This window comes from Gopherus flavomarginatus, chromosome 1 (assembly GCF_025201925.1).
Source record: "Gopherus flavomarginatus isolate rGopFla2 chromosome 1, rGopFla2.mat.asm, whole genome shotgun sequence".
NCBI classification, from domain to species: domain Eukaryota; kingdom Metazoa; phylum Chordata; order Testudines; family Testudinidae; genus Gopherus; species Gopherus flavomarginatus.
In genome coordinates this window covers 132,462,592-132,483,184 of record NC_066617.1, presented here as the reverse complement: position 1 = coordinate 132,483,184, position 20,593 = coordinate 132,462,592, and the positions used below count along the sequence as shown (strand labels likewise).

Sequence of the window (20,593 nt, the reverse complement as noted above, 5' to 3'; positions counted from 1 at the left end):
AAAGTACAGCTTCTACTGAACTCTCTTTTATAAATGAAACCAAACATTTTAAAACTGGCCAAAGAAGTCTTGCTTCTTGAAGAGAGCAACTCCAAAATGGCAGCCACAAGCAGTGTGGTGAGATTTTGCAGCTCCTGCAGTACAGGATGTGGTATGCCACATTTTAAAGTGATGACCTTGTACAAACATTTCATACAATTGATACTTACCACCCACAGGATTTTAGCCTAATTTAGAGCACCTATATATAGGTTAAACAATAACTACAGAGCAAAATGCTGGTGCAAGGGTAAGAATGGTAGTTCCACACAACTGATTTTAAACTTCCACAAGTTCCCTGATGTCACAAGATGAGCAGGTCTCATTTTCTGTGGCATCCCAGCATGTACTGTGCTCATGATGTCACAACCACTATGGAAGCTCAAGAAAAGCCCACATCTCACTTTGAGAGGGTCAGGTGAGAGCTGGAAATTTAGAAAACTACACAACAAGGTTTGTGAAAATTCTTAACAATGTCTTTGGCTGTGTTTGTCAATTTACACAATCATCTGATATCTCCTTCCCACACCAGCCTCAAGCTCCAGGCACGTGTCGCAGTGGCTGACAGTACAGTGCATATATGGTCAGTGTAGTGCATACTGAGTTGCCATTCAGAGTGGAAGCTAGTGTCAACATCAGGGCACATGAAGAAGAAGAAGAAGAAAAGCCTGGAAGAAAACCTGCATTTCCGTAAGTCCCAATCCTGCATTTTTATCCAGGGAGCAGAGCTTCCTTTCTCACAGAGAAACCCAAGTGGGGAAGCCTGGGGAGGGGAAGAAAACCCCATAAGGTTTCCCGTCTGGAGCTTGACATATATTGTTCAGTCATGCAGAGGAGGGGGGTTCTCCTACCAGTTAAAGGACAACTGGTTTAGGTCCTCCTTTCTTCTATAAAATGAACACAGCCTCCACCCTAATCCTTTCCTTCAGTCCTGAGACTGGGGAGTGGCAGTAACCTCACATCTTTCTGTGCAGGACGAGGGACAGTAAAACATGGAGATGTCCATGGTTCCTGGGAAGGGGAAATTTCTCCCGAAATTTTTCCCCAAAAGGAATTCTCTCTCTCCCAGTCAGAAGTTACTGGTAAGAGACAGATTCTGATACCCGGACTCATCTTGAACAGCATCTTCCTCCCTGAACAGGAAAGTACTACTCACCATGAGTAGGGGGCTCAGAATCTGGCTCTTAATTTCTTAAACATACTTAGCTGTTCTGTCTTTACAGACATTGTCACGTAATTTGGTACCAAATTTAACTGACCTTTACATTTTCAAGCTGATATGTTTAAGTCACTGAGGGGTGGGAAGCATTTTTCAATCCTGAGAAATTTGTGGTTTGTGCCAATCTCTAAAGCAAAACCAGACACACCAATTTGAATTAGTTTACATCTTTAAAAAATTCAGCTGGGCTGAGTGCCAAGTTTCAGCCTTGATAACTGAAGAGGCTAGGATATTAAATGACAAACACAATTAAATGCCAACTAGGAGGGTTTAAGAAGGGAAGGCTAGCAGACCCTTACCTACAGCAGTGCTACTGGGCTCCACTACTATGCTATTTCATACCCCCACATGACAAGGTGTGCAGTCATAAAAAAAAGCCACACACATAAGACGCAGGCTTGTAGCACCTGACAATTAGAGCAGGAGTTTTTAAGACCCTGTACCCTGCCCTTAGTTTTTCTTCTTATAAAACAAGTAATTTAAAGAGACAACAAGTACCTTTTGTCAAATGGGTTTTAACTTTTTATTTGGCTCCCCATTGCTTATAAAATCTACTTAGAAGTTTAAAACTAGTATTTCTTCCCTGGCCTATTTAGTCCTTTTCCTTCTGAAAGAGATTTTCTCCCCCCTTTTTTTCATCTTTGAAGTGTCTGAACCAACTGAGCCTTTCAGCTAAGGATCATTCACATGGCATCTTTCTTGAGCAGTGCTCTCTCCACTGGCTGGATGACTCTGCAAGTCACATGCACGATGGACTTGTCTAGACAGTCGGATAATGTGCACTATGGGGCTGTGATTTTAAAGTACACTAATGTGTTGAGCATCAACTGGTCCATGTAAACCCCACTGGTGTTCACTAATGGTTCCCTAGCAGTGCTCTTTAACACACCAATTTAGAAACCACTGCAGTGCATGGTTACTCTGTGAAGATCAGGGGTTCTCAAACTCTATTGCACCATGACCCCCTTCTGACAGCAAAAATTAATACACAATCCCAGGAGGGGGCACTGAAGCCTGAGCCTGCCCAAGCCCCGCGGGGGCCAAAGCCCAAGCCCAGGTGGGGGGTGGGCAAAGCTGAAATCCTCCCCAGGCAGAAGGTCTGTAACCTGAGTCCCACTGCCCAGGGCAGAACCCTCAGGCTTTGGCTTCGGCCCCACATGGTGGGGTTGGCCTCTGGCCCTGGGCCTCAGGAAATCTAAGCCAGCTCTTGTGACCCCATTAAAATGGGGTCCTGACCCGCTTTGCGGTCCCAACTCACAGTTTGAGAACGACTGGTGTAGATTAACCTTTAGAGTGGCTAATGGTTTTGCTTTTTCATTTCTTGGTCACAATGTTGTATATTTAAGAAAATGACAGTCAGCGTGGGATTTTCAAAAGTGCTCAGCCTTGCTCTAAATCTGCTCCAACTGATGTCAGTGTAAAATTCCCTCTGGCTTCAGTGGAGTAGATCTAGGCCAACACAGAGTGCTTTTGAAAGTCCTGCACCTCACAGTCCAGAGGACATGAAAGGAAGGCTTGTAATTTACACAGTGAGATGGAACTTCCTCTGTGAACTTGGGCAAGCTCTGTGATCTCTTTATGCCTCAGTTCAACACCTGTAAAATGGAAAGATAATACTTGCCTGCCTTATTAATGTAGATGAGATGCACACATGTCACAGTGGACAATTACACAGAAAACAAATTAATTACCAAGTAAGACCGACCAAATGTTAGGTACAAAGTGCACTGAAGCCAATGAAAACACATGGGTGATGACTTCAGCCTGACCTGTTCTAGTAAATGAAACACTACATATTACAGCAAACCAGTAATTTAATTCTGTTGTAAATATTTACACTTTTTGGAAGCAATTGGTCTTTTATTTGCCTTTTAAATAATTGCCTTTATCATGAGCATGGGCCTGCTAAACCCAGGGCTGTGAGTTCAATCCCTGAGGGGGCCATTTAGGGATTTGGGGATTGATTCTGCTTTGAGCAGGGGGTTGGACTAGATGATCTCCTGAGGTCCCTTCCAACCCTAATGATCTATGATCCTATGATTTTATTTTTTAAATGCATTGAAATTTAAGAACCAACTTAAAAGCCTATGATGGCTCCTAAAAAAACAGCTTCTTCGGTCATAGTGATCTAATGGCATGGGTAAGAGAAGGCTGCAGAGCCAAGCACAGCTGTTTCTTCTAGTGGAGCAAGTTTCAAACTCTCCAGCTTGGGTGTCAAAGGATTGCTGTGCTCAGGAAGTCCCCCATATGCCCCTGCTCAGATTGTGATTCTGGATGCAGTAAACAGAGCTACTTGCTTGATGTTCAGCACAAAGTAGGTGTGGAGTGCATGGAACCCAGGCTCCCTTCCTGCTCTGCCAGAATAGCTGGCCAGATGAACACAGAGGAGTAAACTGCTCCAAAAAGGGGAGTGAAGTGACTTCCCCTCCCTACACCACCCTCAGGGCAAGAGGGGAGTGGAGGAGGAACTGAGAATGTCTGAGTCACTTATTCATTCTCCGCTATACTTTGGAGGTGGTGCAGCTGCATGTTAGCCTCTACTCAGGGCAGAGAGTACGTACACTCTAACTCCATGCAAGTGCCCCAATGATTCAGAGCCTACAGTCACAAGCTGGGTTCTCCACGTCCTTTTAGGAGGTGCTTTAAACATCACTTAGCAGGAAGTTCCTGTACCTCAGTGAAAAGCTAGCATGTTTGTCAGACCTCCTTTCATTTCATTATTGCTTTGTTCTAAATTCTTCATAATCTGCCATCAACTCTGGGGGAAAAATGCATTATTCTTAAATTCTGGTTTTCTTATTTAAGCTCCGTCAGCCACGGCCACTTCAAACAGTTTACTAGGTGAGTCAGCGCAGCTAGACGAATCGGCCAATTTCATAAAGCTGCAATGGGCTTCAGACTAGTGATGTCAAACATCAAAAGGCTCAGAGATCCTTGTCAAACAAGTTCCCAAAGCTTATCTGAAAATTGTCTCAGTCCTGTGATCTTTACTTGGTCAAATTCCCACTGAAATCAATGAGAGTTTTGCTTGAGTAAGGACTGCCAGAATACCTCTTTGATACTGGAATTCACGAGGTCAGAATTCTGGCAAGATTTTCAGTTCTTCCTGATTTTAGTGAGGGCAGGCACACCTAAACAGCAGCCTCTCTCATGACATTTTGGTTTCTCTGTTTCTGGGGCAAGAAAAGAGGAAAAGGAAAAGGGGATTGGGGGGAGGGGAGAGAAGAAAAGAAAAAGGGAGGCAACCACATTTTTCCAAACCTTGGGTCATATTTCATTTTGATTTTAGTTCTTTGCAGTGGTTTGGCTCAGTTCATATTTATTCCATGTGAGATCAATCCATTCCTGCTTTAGACTAGAGAAGTCCTGCAGCCATAAAATTCTTACTGCTTTGCTGGGGATATTGCTTGCAAGATAAATTCAACTGAATTATGCTGAGTTCCTGTTCCATTCCTCAAAGACAGGTGGGACGCTAAGGACCAAGAACTGTAATTATAGCTGAATGTAAACATACAGCAGGTGATTAGGACTCTGTAAGAGACTATAGCTTGCAGCAGCCTTTAGGATACCTGCTTAGTCAGACTGACCAGTACAGCTGGTAAAAATAAAATGTTTCCATTCCTGTAAAAGCATCAGTTTTCCACCCCATTCTGCAGCTTCTGTGTATAGTCAACACAATGAGCCAGCAAATCCTTAAGAGATGAGTAGGGTGGAGAGGGGATGACATATAAAGTGAAATAAATCTAAAAGCAAAATGCAACATCCCTCAAACAATCCCTCAAATGGTAAATCTCTTTAGATCATGTTTATTTGATTACTCACATATTTTAGAGATTGGCTCAAAAAGAAACACTCCAAGTTCAATATGAATTTATAGCTTAGTCTGTTATAAAGCCAAGAGGCCATTTGTAGAATTCAGCTGTATGATGTAGATTTCAGTTGCTCCCTTCCTCAAATTTCAGATCCAGGCTTTTGATTCATGCTCCTCTATTTGATTTTCTTTATTTTATTTAGTACAAGAAATTAACATGCCATTTGAAAGTGAAATACAAATCTCAAATCAAACCACCAAATTTATTCCACATGAGCAAATTTGAAAGCTGAAACATTTGTTTTTACCATAATACCACCCTTTCCCCACCACACACTTTTAACAGAAAACCTCCCATTTCAAACTTTTTAGCAATTTAAAACATTTCAGACCTGGCTAGGAATTTTGGCTAACTCAATTCTGGGTGTGCAGCTTTAAAGACCTGAAAGTGGCCTTAATTTTTAAAAGGTGCATGGCTCCATACTTTACAAATACACCTCTACCTCGATATAACGCTGTCCTTGGGAGTCAAAAAAATCTTACCGTGAAACCGTGTTATATTGAACTTGCTTTAATCTACCAGAGTGTACAGCCCTCGCCCCTCCCCAGAGCACTGCTTTACTGCGTTATATCCAAATTTGTGTTATATTGGGTGGCGTTATATTGAGGAAGCAGTGTATTCAGGTCACGCGAAGGTGCCAGAAGGCAGGCAACTAAAAAATGAGACATCCAAAATCACTAGGAGCTTTTGAAAATCTTAGTCAAGAGGTTTTTCAAACTATGAATTGACCCCCTCAAAATGTTATGTTTATTTATCTATTTAAGTTTTTTTAAAAAATGTTAAATTTCAGAAAGTATTGTCTAGTGATTAGACTATGGGGATGAGAGAGCCATGATTCCTGGGTAATGGTCCCAACTCTATCATTGACTGAGTCTCCCCAACTCTTGTGCTTTCATTGCGAATCTCACAACATTTGGCATTATACTCAAAGCTCCAGCTCTTGGAGTCCTAGGACTACCTGAGAATCTTACTTGTTATCAAAAAAATGTGTTTCTAGCCCTCATGGTTTTGGAGAAAAGCTTGAAAAAGTGTGCCTTAAAAGGATCAGAAACCTGAAGGCAAATTAAAAGAACCCAATTGTTTATTTGTTTTTAAATCTTGTGATTTTTCAAATCAGTTTCATGACTTTTTGAGCCCCAATATGATTTTTGAAGGTTTGGGGTTGGCACTACTGGTGACTTGTTTTTTGACTGTGGGCAAATTATTTAACCCTTCTGTGCCTCAATTTGTCTTTCTTTATATAGTCCCTAACCCTACAAAAGTTTCTTATACAGACTCTGTTTGAAGTTGGAGAAAAATGTGGAAGTCATACTACTTTTCTCTCCTTGCTTTGTAGTTAGTATCTGAGCAGAAATGAATAAGGTAAATTGAGACAAATTGGAGTGATGTTGAAGAACACTCTTTATCTGCCCATTCCTGGCGGTTACTCAGCACCTAATGGGTACAACTACTCTAGAGCCAGAGGTATAATTTCCGATTTGAGTAGACACACCCATGCTAGCTTTGATCGAGCCAGTGTGGTAATAATAGCAATGCAGCCATCACTAAATGGGCATCAGCAGGGGCTAGCCACCTGAGTACAGGGGGCTGGGTGGGATTATACTTGGGTGGCAAACCTCAGTCAAAGCTAGTGAGGGTACATCTACCCAAGTCAGAAATCTCATCCCCGGCTGCACGGTAGTCACCAAAAGGGTTCTAAAGAGCCACAATGTGTCTAGGAGGCTGCTGGGTGGAATGGCACTTCAGTTCAGCAACATGAGATGCCTGCTTTGAAAGAGGCAGTTAAAAAATTCTTGTGTTAAATTCCAGCATCACAAATCCTGCTTCCCTTTTTTCAAGCTGAGCAAACACTGCACCCAGGAGCGGGTTCTATGGCTGTTATGTATCTGCTTTTCTGCTCAGCCAACCATGACAGCAATATCTTTACCTGACATGACATGCACACTGTTAATGTTTTGCATCATTTTCTGATGCAACTGTTCCAACCTTAGTTGAGCACTGTTTTGTCTTTGGGGTGGTTTTTTTGGTTAACAGGTTGAACTGGTATTTCAAGTAGGTAAATATTTTAGTCGCTATTTCAAGAGATTCAGCAGCGATTTGCCAGCAGCACAAAAGAGTTAGGGGAGAGAGGCTAGCTGAATTTCCCTGACCTCACCCACTTTGCAGATTTAGGACACTGGGAGCATATGGCCCTGCAGCCCCCAGCAAGGACCACTGTGTGGATTAGACCCCTCCATGGAACTTCCTAAGTGAAGGTTGGTTGGGTATAATTTATGGAGAAGGGAGGAAAACAAATAATAAAATAAAAATAGGCCGTAAGTCCAGGATCACTTTTTCTGGGTGAGGGTAATGTTAAGGGAGTCCAAGGGGTTAGGATTTGAAATGGAATTTTAAAGATATTAAATAAGAGATGAAATGATGTCAATCATCCAGTTGTGCACTATGTTAGCTATATAAACCAAGTGTATGATTTATTACTGTTACATCATCCTTCCTCCTGCTTTTGTGAATGGAAGAAACATAGTGCAGTCCCGTTTCTAATTAGGCCCCTATCCTGCAAAGACTCATGCACCTGCCTGACCTTAAGCAAATGATAATTCCATTGAGGAAAATGGGATTGCTCACTTGCTTAAAGTTGAGCATATGCATAAGTATTTGTAAGGGTCAGGACCTCAGAATGTAAGCTAATGGGAACAGAGACCAGGTTTATATTAGGGAGGCCACTCACACATCCCCAGAATATCGGACATTTTAGTACTTTCAGGAATGGCATGGGTCCACACCCGACAACGTGACCCCACCAGTGTGGCTTCACATGCATGCTAGTAGGGGCGGGGCGGCACGCTTTATAAAAGGGCATTCCCCTATTTGATACCATTCAAAACTATGTCCAGTTTTGTTTCACTCCTGCATGGAGGACAAACCTTAGAAAAGCAGGGCTACTGGGCTTAAAACTGGACGAATGGCCTGCCTGGTTCAGATATGTATTCTGTACAATGCCTAGCACCATGGGACCCTGATCTTGATTGGGACTTTGAGGCCATTCCATACTACAAGTTAATAATAATAACTACAACTATGAAAATATGTGCAGGGGTAGGAAATAAGATCTTATTATAATGCTGCACTTATTGCCACAAGCATCATTTAATGTCTGGGCTTATTATTGTATTGCCAGCAAGTGAGAAATTACAGGCTTTGCATTGAAGAAAACAAGTGATTGAAAACTCCTGGATTCACAGGATGCAGTCTGTCTTTTCATCAACTATTGGTACATTTACTAGACAAACACATCGACAGGGTGCTCTTAATTTACTAAACACAAACTGTCAAATATTGTCCCGCTTTAACAGGGCTCCCTTTTGATAGTCCAACACTGTAATGTTTTTTGTGAACCATGATAAATTAACTAGTTTCACGCATTTTACAGTAGAGACAGATGGCATTTATATGCCAGTTTGTTTACTGCGCGATTCAGAGTTAATCAAGAAGAATTTTACAGCTTGATGGGACAAAATTGGAGGGCCCGGACAATCTCCATCCAAGGATATTAAAGGAACTGGCGCGTGAAATTGCGAGCCCGTTAGCGAGAATTTTTAAGCAATCGATAAACTCGGGGGTTGTGCCGTACGACTGGAGGATTGCTAACACAGTCCCTATTTTTAAGAAAGGGAATAAAAGTGATCCGGGTAATTATAGGCCTGTTAGCTTGACGTCTGTAGTATGTAAGGTCTTGGAAAAAATTTTAAGGGAGAAAGTAGTCAAGGACATAGAGGTCAATGGTAATTGGGACGAATTGCAACTTGGATTTACTAAAGGTAGATCGTGCCAAACCAATCTGATCTCCTTCTTTGAGAAGGTGACGGATTACTTAGATAAAGGAAATGCGATAGATATAATTTACCTCGATTTCAGTAAGGCGTTTGACATGGTTCCACATGGGGAACTGTTAGTTAAATTGGAAAAGATGGGGATGAATATGAAAGTTGTAAGGTGGATAAGGAACTGGTTAAAGGGGAGACTCCAGCGGGTTGTATTGAAGGGTGAACTGTCAGGCTGGAAGGAGGTTACTAGTGGAGTCCCTCAAGGATCGGTTTTGGGACCGATCTTATTTAACCTTTTTATTACTGACCTTGGCACAAAGAGCGGGAATGTGCTAATAAAGTTTGCGGATGACACAAAGTTGGGGGGTATTGCTAACACAGAGAAGGACAGGGATACTATTCAGGAAGATCTGGACCACCTTGTAAACTGGAGTAAGAGTAATAGGATGAAATACAATAGTGAAAAGTGCAAGGTCATGCACTTAGGGATTAATAATAAGAATTTTAGATATACGTTGGGGACGCATAAGTTGGAAGCGACTGAGGAGGAGAAGGACCTTGGGGTATTGGTTGATAGCAGGATGACTATGAGCCGACAATGTGATACGGCTGTTAAAAAAGGAAATGCGATTTTAGGATGCATTAGGCGAGGTATTTCCAGCAAGGATAAGGAGGTGTTAGTACCGTTATATAAGACGCTGGTGAGACCCCATCTGGAATATTGTGTGCAGTTCTGGTGTCCCATGTTCAAGAAGGATGAATTCAAACTGGAACAGGTCCAGAGACGGGCTATAGGATGATCCGAGGAATGGAAAACCTGCCTTATGAAAGGAGACTCAAAGAGCTTGGCTTGTTTAGCCTGGCCAAAAGAAGGTTGCGGGGGGATATGCTTGCTCTATATAAATATATCAGGGGGGTTAACGTTAGGGAGGGAGATGAATTATTTAAGTTTAGTTCTAATGTAGGCACGAGGACGAATGGGTACAAACTGGATATTAGGAAGTTTAGACTTGAAATTAGACGAAGGTTTCTAACCATTAGGGGAGTGAAGTTTTGGAACAGCCTTCCAAGGGAAGTAGTGGGGGCAAAAGACTTATCTGGCTTCAAGACTAAGCTGGATAAGTATATGGAGGGGATGTTATGATAGGATAGTTTAATTTGGGCAATTGATCTTGGATTATCACCAGATAAGTCTGCTCAATGGTCTGCGGGGAGAAGTTGGATGGGATGGGAACTGAGTTACTGCAGAGAATTCCTTCTTGGGTGCTGGCTGGTGAGTCTTGCCCACATGCTCAGGGTTTAGCTGATCGCCATATTTGGGGTCGGGAAGGAATTTTCCTCCAGGGCGGATTGGCAGGGGCCCTGGAGGTTTTTCGCCTTCCTCTGCAGCGTGGGGCATGGGTCGCTTGCTGGTGGATTCTCTGCAGTTTGAGGTCTTCAAACCAGTTTTGAGGATTTCAATAACTCAGTCCTGGATTAGGGGTTGTATAAAAGTGGATGGGTAGGGTCCTGTGGCCTGCCTTGTGCAGGAGGTCAGACTAGATGATCATATTGGTCCCTTCTGACCTATGAGTCTATGAGTCTATGAGTCTAAAAAGCTTCAAAACAAAATAATGCAAAGACAGCCTGTTCATAGTAAAACCATTCTAAAGGGGATCAATGCTAGGTAGTGGATAAGTACAAGACTAAGTCCATATTTAGTCCACCCGGTAATGACTGAGTTATTGTATATGCCATCACTGTTGCTTTTACTTAAACTTTACAGTGAATATTAGCTTTGGGGACGTTGAAAGACTAGCAGACGTGGAAATGAAAGTTCTCTGGTTTCCCACAGAACAGAATCAACATGGACAGCAGAAATACAACTTTCCCCATAATGGCTTGTCAATACTGTCCTGCCTCAAGAGGAATCATCTCTAAGGCCTGGTCCACACTACAGCTTTAAATCGATTTAAACAGCGTTAAATCGATTTAACGCTGTACCCGTCCACACTACAAGGCACTTTAAATCGATTTTAAGGGCTCTTAAAATCGATTTCTGTACTCCTCCCCAACGAGAGGAGTAACCCTAAAATCGATATTACTATATCGATTTAGGGTTAGTGTGGACGGAAATCGAAGTTATTGGTCTCACTCTTTTACTGAGCTACCCAGAGTGCACCGCTCCGGAAATCGATGGTAGCCTAGGACCATGGACGCACACCACCGAATTAATGTGCCCTAGTGTGGACGCGTAAAATCGATTTTATAAAACCAGTTTTATAAAACCGGTTTTAATAATTTCGATTTTATGCTGTAGTGTAGACGTGGCCTAAGAGTGAGAGGGTCCATGCCCATTCTGTCCTTGACTTGAGACTACCAATAAACACCAGCTGTGACATGGACCCCTGTCTGCTATGATCTGTCTGCTACTCACAGTGCCAACTCATTTCACATGGGGCCACTGGGCTGGCAGTAGCCTTGAAATCTCACATGAGAGGTGCAATACATGTGCAAAGTACTGCTATTACTCTGAGAAGTTCAAGTTAGATTCTCAGGTCTGAGGGGCTAAATTCTGGCTTTATACCACATCCTTGTATTGGGCATGGGGGAAATCCTCCTCAGATGGCAAGCTCTGTCTGCTGGTATCAGGGACTGGAGGCATCATTCTGCCTTTACCCAGCATGACCAGAACTGCTATTGGCACTAATCAGAAGCAGTCCTTCACTCAGGAGCACACAAGGACTATAACTATAGCATGGGGTGTACAAGAAGAGAAGGTTTTTTGAATGCTCCCACTGCACAAGGGCCAGGCACAATGTGGACCGTCATTATTTTTTCCTGAGGGCAGGGACTTTGATTGCACCTAGTTCTCATGGGGAATGCACAAGGGGTTGAGGAAGCTCCTACTTGGAACACCCGCAGTCACAATCTGCGCTAAATTATTTAATTGAACATAATACAAGACTCAATTTACCATCCTGATGTTGTGTAGCACTTATACTCATGAGCAGTCCCCACTGAGACATGGTCACTTTATATATATGGAAATCTAATCCTCACCATTGAAATTAACTAACATGGAGAATGAATACAATCTGGGTGAGAAATGTCACCAGGAATGCTCCAGCATTTATTGCCTGGTATAAATTCAGAATAAAGCATCATATATGGGGTTGTTTATTATAAGAAAATGTTTAAATATTTTTACAGTGAGAACCTTCAGGGAAGTCTACCACATTATTTTTAAAAAATGAAGCCACTGCAAAATTTAGATTCTATAGTTTGCTGATGAAGTTAAGTCAAATCAGTGGGATAAACTTTCTTTAAGGTCTTCTTAGGGATGAGAAAACCTCAGACGGTTTGGGAAGAAAAATTTTAAAGTGGTTAGTGGAAACTTTTGTCTGAGCAATATTTAATTGCCTAGAAAAATCAGAGTAACTACATGTGGTATCATTGTTAAAAGAAATAAACTGAAAAGGATTGGTAAGGAACCACAGCATATTTCTCTCTATCACATACATACACACATTCTCTCTTGCTCTCTCCCCTCACTTTCTTTCTCCCCCATTCCCAATGATTGATGTTTTCTGAAAATTATTTCAAGAAATCCATAAAATACCCTATCCCCTGAAAACCCTAATCCCAAATGTTAATCCCTTGGACTCAGTTTTAGCAACGCACATGAATGAACCGTGTATTGGTGAACAATGACTGAAATCTTTAATCCAACTCAAGATTGGCTTTATGGTCTACAGGGCCAACCTCTCCAGTTTAATGTTATAAGGGCTTCTCAGCCCATGAGTTGAAGTTATGCAGAGCCCCTCCACCCCCAAGTGCAAGGCCTCAACCAATCACTTATGTTGCTTTTTCAGAGAGTTACCTCTAATCCAGCTGCAAATGGATTCACAATTAGGAGGTTACTGGTGCAATTTTTAATTGCTAGAAGGCCAGAGCAATACATATTGACATGAGCTGACTTCCAACGTCATACGATACTGCCATGTTATGCACTAATTCTTCAATGGCAGATAATACAACGCGGAGTTGTTGTGGGAGATTGTGCAATATAGAAGTTAACCAGAGTCAGCTCTTCATTTCATCAAAGTCGAGCCCTCTGCAGGGATGTTTGAGAAGTGGAAACATTTTAACAGTGAACAATTGGTGCTGCAATGACAGTAGCTTACCTGCTAAAGGGTGTAGAACACAGGACTGAATAGCAGATGTCGAGCACCTCTGCAATATATTCCCAAGTGTCACAGAAAAATTCCAACAGTCAAGAAAATTTGGTGGAAAAGATTAGCAACTTGCAAAAAAGGCAGCTCTGCAAAAGAAGATGAAAAAGAATGTATTGCACATGTTCTAAGATGCGAATTATATCTCGACAGTATGAATAAAGGCTCCCATCCATTGTGCAGAGTGGAGTATAGCTGGAAGTTGAAGACAGACAAATTCAGAATAGAAATAAGGCATAAATGTTCAATAGCTGGAGCAATTTACCAAGGGTCGTGGTGGATTCGCCATCACTGACAATTTTTAAATCAAGATTGGATGTTTTTCTAAAAAATATACTTTAGGAATTATTTTGGAGAAGTTCTATGGCCTGTGTTATACAAGAGGTCAGACGAGATAATCACAGTGGTGTCTTTCTGACCTTAGAATCTGTATGTGTCACAACGCTCTAACATTTCATCACTAAGCTTGGAAGGTTTAAAAATTTTGATCGATAAATTTCAGTCAATATCAATTTCAGCATACACCCACAAACCAACAAACATGTATTTCCATCAATAAGCAAAGTTGACAGATAGATAAAGCACAAAAAATGTTGTTTGAGAACTTTAGTCAAAATCCAGTGATTTTAGCCTTGTTACAAGTGGACTAGCAAATAAATAGTACAAACCAATATGATCTGTTGATTTAAGGATATTTACTTTATACATTTTGACATGTGAAGTTGACAATTTGTGTTTAAACAGCCTATAAAGCTTTCAGTTTTTGAATCTCAACGTTTACTATCAATAAGCAAATGTCTGATCCCCCACCCGATGTCCAGCAACCGTGAACATTTAATAATAAAATTAAAATTAAAAAAATGCCTAAAACCCCAAAATAGTCCTACTTTGAAAATACATTGATAAAAATCTAAAAACTGGTTAAAAATAAATCCCGACATTATCCATCAAAATTATAAAACTAATAAATATCAAATTATGCCAGCCCTAATTAACACTGATACAAATGGATGCTTCTCTGATTGCCTTTCCCTTTCTTGCTTTGTCTTCTTTACTGGAGATTGGCTCATTAACACCAATGCTAATAGCTACACCCACTGGTAAAAACAAGATCAGTTTCCATTAACACACGCATTGGAAATAACATGTTCCAAAACCAAAAAGGTGGCAGATGCCCAGTTTAAAACAGACTGGATTGTATGAGATCACAGGCCCAAACCAAAAATCCAAGACAGACAGACAGACCTTTGAGGTGGGTCTGACTGTTGAGAAGATATAAATGTATTTTAAAAAGCTGCTTGAAATTCTGTTATCAGCAATGGCAGACCCAGCATTCTGAGCCCTGCCTCTCTTGAGTAGGTCTTACACTCCCCTTTGAGATTGCTATTACTAAAATCCACAGTCTCAGTCTGGATTTCCCTTCCTCTGTTTTATCTATAAAAACGGAAGCCTATCGCCTTTTATTATGCTACTTGAGACTCTGGCATGAAAGATTTACATTCTTTTAATGTCCTCCCTTTTTGCCTGTTATTGGCAGCTGCATATTAATTTTTTTTTTATTTCTGAGCCTGATTATCCATTGCCTTGAACTTTGTGTAGTCATTTACACCAGTGTAAAGTGGGTGCCAAATGCTACTAAGTCAGAATGATAGTATTTTAAACTCAGGGCAAAGTGAATGCAAAAGTAGTTGTAAAACACTATCAACTGTCATTTAGTAGCCTTTCTCAATGACTACACAAGATGCATGGCAAACGAGAAATCAGGCCCATAACGTTTATATATTTAACAACAAGTAGAATTTATTCTATGAACTTAGGTCCTTCTTAAGCAACCACTGGAGGATTTGTTTGCATTTTTGTTTTATATTAAAGTAGAATTTAGAGACATTTAATTTTCTTCAGATATGAAAAGAATTTTTTCCAAGGGGTGTGGCTTGTTTAAAATATACGTTGCAGCTTCCAAGTTATGATATGAAAATTTGCCTCCCAAAGTTCTTCCCTCCTCTGTAAGGTTAATTATACAGACATAATGCTGTTGTGGGCATTTTTAGAGAGGTATGTTAAAGATGATCCCAGTTAGCCTGTTTTCGAAGATGCTGCTGTAGAGGAAATAGGATGTTCCCAACAAGTTTGAGAACTTATTATATTTGTTATTTTTATAACAATTTTTAAATGTAATATATTTTAAATTGCATTTATTTCATTACTTATTATTCATAAGCAGTGGAGCTAAAGGCATGTCATTTCATGTCTCTGTTAAGTTGTGCACTGGTTTCCTGACAGGGAGAGATCTCCCTTTTGTTTACGATAAAAGAAATTCCTCAAATACAGGGCCAACTTAGGTCTCTATCCAGGACAAGACTTTGAGCACCTGAGATAGTCCCATTGACTTCAGTGGGAATGCTCACATCCTTAATTTTAAGCACATGTTTTGCTTAAGCAGGAAAATCAAAGAAAATTCATGATAACAGCTATTATTTTAAACGATGTTATGTTCAGAAAAGTATACAGGAATAGCTGCTTCTTATGGGTTAAAAAACACAGCTTGGCTTACAGATCCTAGCTTGACTTTTCAATGCTGGCATTTAGAAAAACCCTCCATTTTGCATATTCTTGAGAAAATCTGAAATTGTGTCAAAGCAAGATAATAAACATATAAAGCCACATTGTCAATTTTAGTCATTTTTTAGAGTAGACCAGAACATTACATTAGTTTTTAATTTAAATTAAGCAATCAACTTTAATTATCATAGCTCAGCAATTCTGCCAGTACATTTATGATCAGTGAATTAAACATGTGTCATTGCAACCCTTTTCATCTTCTATCCTGTACCTCTCCAAGTGCCTAACTGTGAAGGCAGAAGGAGAGAGAGAGAAAGAATGAACATGATGCTGTGGAACAAGTGGGCATAAATTGGAGTTAAGCACATCTGAACAAGTTGCAAAGCAACTGGTGTATTACTCATATAAAAAAAGAATCCATTAAGCCCATCATATATTTTCTTTTATTCCATATTGTTTACAGATAAACTATTGTAGAAATGTTTTTAAACATTTTAAAATTTTGCTGGTACTATTTATAAATTCTTCCACCTTAAAATCAAACTGCCTAAGCAACAGGAGGAGTCCACAGCACAAAGATTCGAAGAAGTGTAAAATGAGAACTAATGTGTTTTACAAACTGCTCAAAATCATTTAAAATACCTGTTTCAGGGATAGCCATGTTGTGGATTTAAGGCCTAATACCTCATGATCAACTAAGGAAAGAAACAAGTGCCCTACATCAGAGGGGGCAAATCCCAAGCTCTTCAATGGTATAAAGAGCCCATTTCCAGCCCTGATGGTTCAAAAACTACAGGACCTTCGAGCTCTCACTAGTCCAGGACTGAACAGTGGCCACCCTGAACCTCCAGCTAGAGTAATTCTACCAAAGAATTGGGGCAAAAAAAGAAAATACCTATGACAGGTGATTTTTATTTCATTTGCATTTATTTGGAAGTTGTTCAGATTTGGAATGTGAGAAGTACAATATACACTCAGGCCATGGCTACACTTACAGTTCTACAGCGCTGGTAGTTATAGCTGTGTTCGTACAGCTGTGTAGGGCCAGCGCTGCAGTGTGGCCACACTGACAGCTACCAGCGCTGCAGTGTGGCCACATTTGCAGCATTTGCAGAGCTGCTGGGAGTGGTGCATTGTGGGCAGCTATCCCAGCATTCAAGTGGCTACAACGTGCTTTTCAAAAGAGGGGGGTGGGGTGGAATGTGACAGGGAGCGTGGGGGAGACAGAGAGAATTGATTTTTGGAGCTCACACTGTTCTCAGCTCCCTGCCTTGCAAGTTCTAAGGACTGGAAGACACACAGTGCCTACCTTCAATCATTTTAAAAGTTCTGACCCCTTCCCCTACTCCTCTCTCATTCACTAAATGCAAATTATGCACTCCTAAATAGCCGTCAGACCAGGTAAGCATCTGCTCAACATGTACTTCCCCCTCCCCCTCTGCCATGTGAGCGTGCTGTTTCTCTCTTCAAGCAAACAGCTGTGAACATTCCAAAGTAATTCCCCTGCCTGCCTCCACTCGCTCAGCAAACAGGAGCCGTGTTTGTTTTTTAAATAAGCAGTTTGGCTGAACTCCGAGCTCCCCCTTTCTTCTGGTTTGTTGTGGACAGGAATTCTGGGATACCTCCTTATACCCCGGAGGTCAATAAAAGCGCTGGTGGGGTCCACACTTGCTGACCAGCGCTGGATCACCAGCGCTGGAATCGCTACACCCGAGGCTCGACCGGGTGTACAGCCAGCGCTGCAACCAGGGAGTTGCAGCGCTGGCCGTGCTTTGCAAGTGTGGCCACATCCTAAGTTGCAGCACTGTAACCCCCTCACCAGCGCTGCAACTCTCTAGTGTAGCCATGGCCTCATTCCTTAGCCCATTCGTTTATAAGCCGACCTCCCAAAATGGATAGGTAAAAATACCAACAACCGTATGATCCTTTCATAAGCCGACCCTATATTTCAGGGGTTGGAAAACTTTGGCTCCCAGCCCATCAGGGTAAGCTGCTGGCGGCTTGGGGTGTTTTGTTTACATGGAGTGTCTGCAGGCATGGGGCCCCTCAGCTCCTGGCCGCGATTCGCCATTCCCAGCCAATGGGAATATATATACACACACATACACACACAATCATTAATACATATAAAATCAATATGTCTATATTTGAAAATAAATTACAGTGCATAATACTCTTTGACTGATGGCACCAGACTTATTTTTTCCAGCATGAACCAATTTCATCTTGGCGGGTTGTCAGTCCTTGCCCAGGACTGGAATAAGCAAGAAGTGTTGCAAATCAGCACTGAGTTTAATTGAAAGTGCTGCACACACTATGCCTATTGCCTACTTCTAGTAGTCAGAGCAATCACATACTTTCTAATTTCTGTCAGCTGGTGTTAGTGTATGTGATGTTCAATCCAACAAGGAGTGACCAGCACACAAGCGCTTCCAATTCAGTGGCTGTGGTATAAAAGCATGCAAGCAAAAGAATAAACAAATGGACGTGGTAATTGAAATTAAACTACAATAAACCTAACAGTCTGGAGTAGCCAAGGTCTGCCGCATGAATGTCTGCACCAGCAATACCACACACCTGTTTCTACTGGAGATTTTACCGTCAGTGCATCCCCGAATTAGCACTGAGAGAAGTGGTATTATGAATTACATTAAGGTCTGGTCTGCACCAGAAGGTTTTGCCAGCATAGCTATAGATTAGCCATATGAAAAAAATCACACAGATATGCCAGCAAAAGCCCTAGTGTAGATATAGTTATATCAGCAATCAAGTCCTTTTGCTGGCATAGTTTATTTTGTTTGGGGAACTGGTGCAAGCTATATTGCAAAAGAAAATAACTCTTTTGCTAGTATAGGCTGTGCCTCCATTAATAGGGTTTTTCTATTAACAGGAAGCCCTATCAGCAAACCTGTTGTAGTGTAGACAAGGCCATACACTAAAGTGTGGGGGAAGGCTGGAATGGAAGCACAGCGCATACTAGCTGTGCTCTCCACTTTGGTCTGCTGAGTGGCACAAACGGAGATTCTATTTTGCAGAGGTGTCCGCATATTCCCATTCGTGGGGTGTGCCTCCTGTTGCTGCTGACCTTCAAAAGCCTTCTAATAAACTACAGGGGGTCCCGGGTATACGTCGAGGTTACATTCTTGAAAAAGGCGATGATACCAAAATGACGGATATCCAGGAATTTTTCCCCATACGAGATAATGAAATAAGGGAGGGGATGAGTTCACATCTCCACACTTGTCTATGATGATGCTCTTTTCACCTAAACAGTGTACCTTTTTAAAATGACAGGTCATACAATACACATTTTACACATAAAACATTGAATAAGGTAATGTATAACCCTACTCACACCATTCAAACACACAGAACATTTTAATACAATACTATAAAACAGTGTCAGTTATGCCTAACTTAGGTAGGGGCTTTTGGCCTTCTCACGAATCAAGCTTAAACTGAGAGGCATTTTCTTTTGATGGAGGTCATCAATTCAATCAGTCAGCAAATGTTTCATCTTCTCCATCGTACTGTTTCTCTGTTTTGTTATCTTCATTGATGACAATTTCATAGCACTTCTAATGCTTTCACAAATTCGATCAGTACTCTTAAAAATTGTGCGTACCGTCGTAGCAGGCAAACTGAGAATATGAGCAACGTCAGCTGCATGCTCACCTCTTTCAATATGCTTTACAGGTGGTCCCCGGTATACGTCTCCTCCTTATCCTTTGTTTCGCATATCCATTGCTCATCAATAGGGGAACATGTTCCAATTCCTGTCGTTTGACGTGCACACGATGGATATACAGATAGGGACTGACATGAATCGGAACACTTTCCCCTATTGATGAGAGACGGATATGTGACAGATATGCATAGCCACGGGTGGGCCGCAGCCCACCCACTTAACATCCAGGTCCACCTTCCCACCCCCCAAATCCCGGCTCTGCGCCCGCCCCAGCACTTGCCCCTCACCACCCGCCCAGCATTCCAGCCAGGGAGCAGGGTCAGGGTGCGGGGTCTTGCCCATCCCTGGTGCTAAGCGGGGTCAGGAGGTTGCCCCACTCCACTTGCCCAGCCCTCCCTCCAAGCCCCTGTGCTGACTCCCTGGCTGGAGCACTAGAGCTGGGCAAGTCCCTGCGCTCTGATCTCACTCCCCAACAGGAGCGCCAGGCAGGCGTGCGCCCCAATCACGCTCCTTGGCAGGAGCCCTAGCTGGGCAGAGCAGGGCAAGCCCCGAGCATGGGGGAGGAGTGGGTAGGGATGCGGGGGCACACATTTTTCTGCCCCACCCCCATTTTTCCAGGAGCCCTTGGCCAGAGCGTCTATCACCCCCTCTCCTCTGCAAGGCCAGCTGGAGGGGGGTGGAAGGCAGCCAGATCGCTCCTACCCCTCTGCCCCCCACCCCCTGTCATTGCCCACCCACCCAAGTGTCCCCTCCTGCCTACGCTACTGCTGTATAAGCGGTTCCCTGGTATACATCGTTTCGGTATCTGTCACCCTTTTCAAGAACACAACCCCGACATATACTGGGAACACGTTTTTAACCACAATACTCGCTTTTTTCTTTTTAATAAATCTTAGTTTAGTTAATAAGAATTGGTGCTAATCGTATATTTGGGTAAAATCTGAAATATTCACTGGGAACATGCTGTATAACATCTAATTTCACTTCTCCTGTTACACTTTTATGTTGCCTCTTAGGCACAGGCCCACTCTTAACACTTTGAATGCGTTTTCCACTCATGATGGGTAGTACTGTACTGTACAGTACTGTACTCATGGTTGCCTCACCTCTTCCCCCACCTCGCCCCTTCCCACCCAGTTCCGCCTGCTTCTTCCACTCCCCCCTGCACCTCCTAA

At 42.1% G+C, this 20,593-nt stretch overlaps 1 protein-coding gene across 4 annotated transcripts in view; it reads right to left on the bottom strand.

The window, feature by feature from the left end:
• Window positions 1–20,593, bottom strand: part of PRR5 (proline rich 5) — a 152,716-nt gene that overhangs the window by 97,370 nt on the left and 34,753 nt on the right. For 3 of the 4 annotated variants that reach the window (XM_050924962.1, XM_050924983.1, XM_050924972.1), the window contains exon 2: window positions 13,121–13,257. The gene's annotated coding sequence lies outside the window, so the exon portion shown is untranslated. Of the gene's footprint in view, window positions 1–13,120; window positions 13,258–20,593 lie in introns of those variants that run through there. The other variant, XM_050925001.1, reaches the window with a different exon arrangement.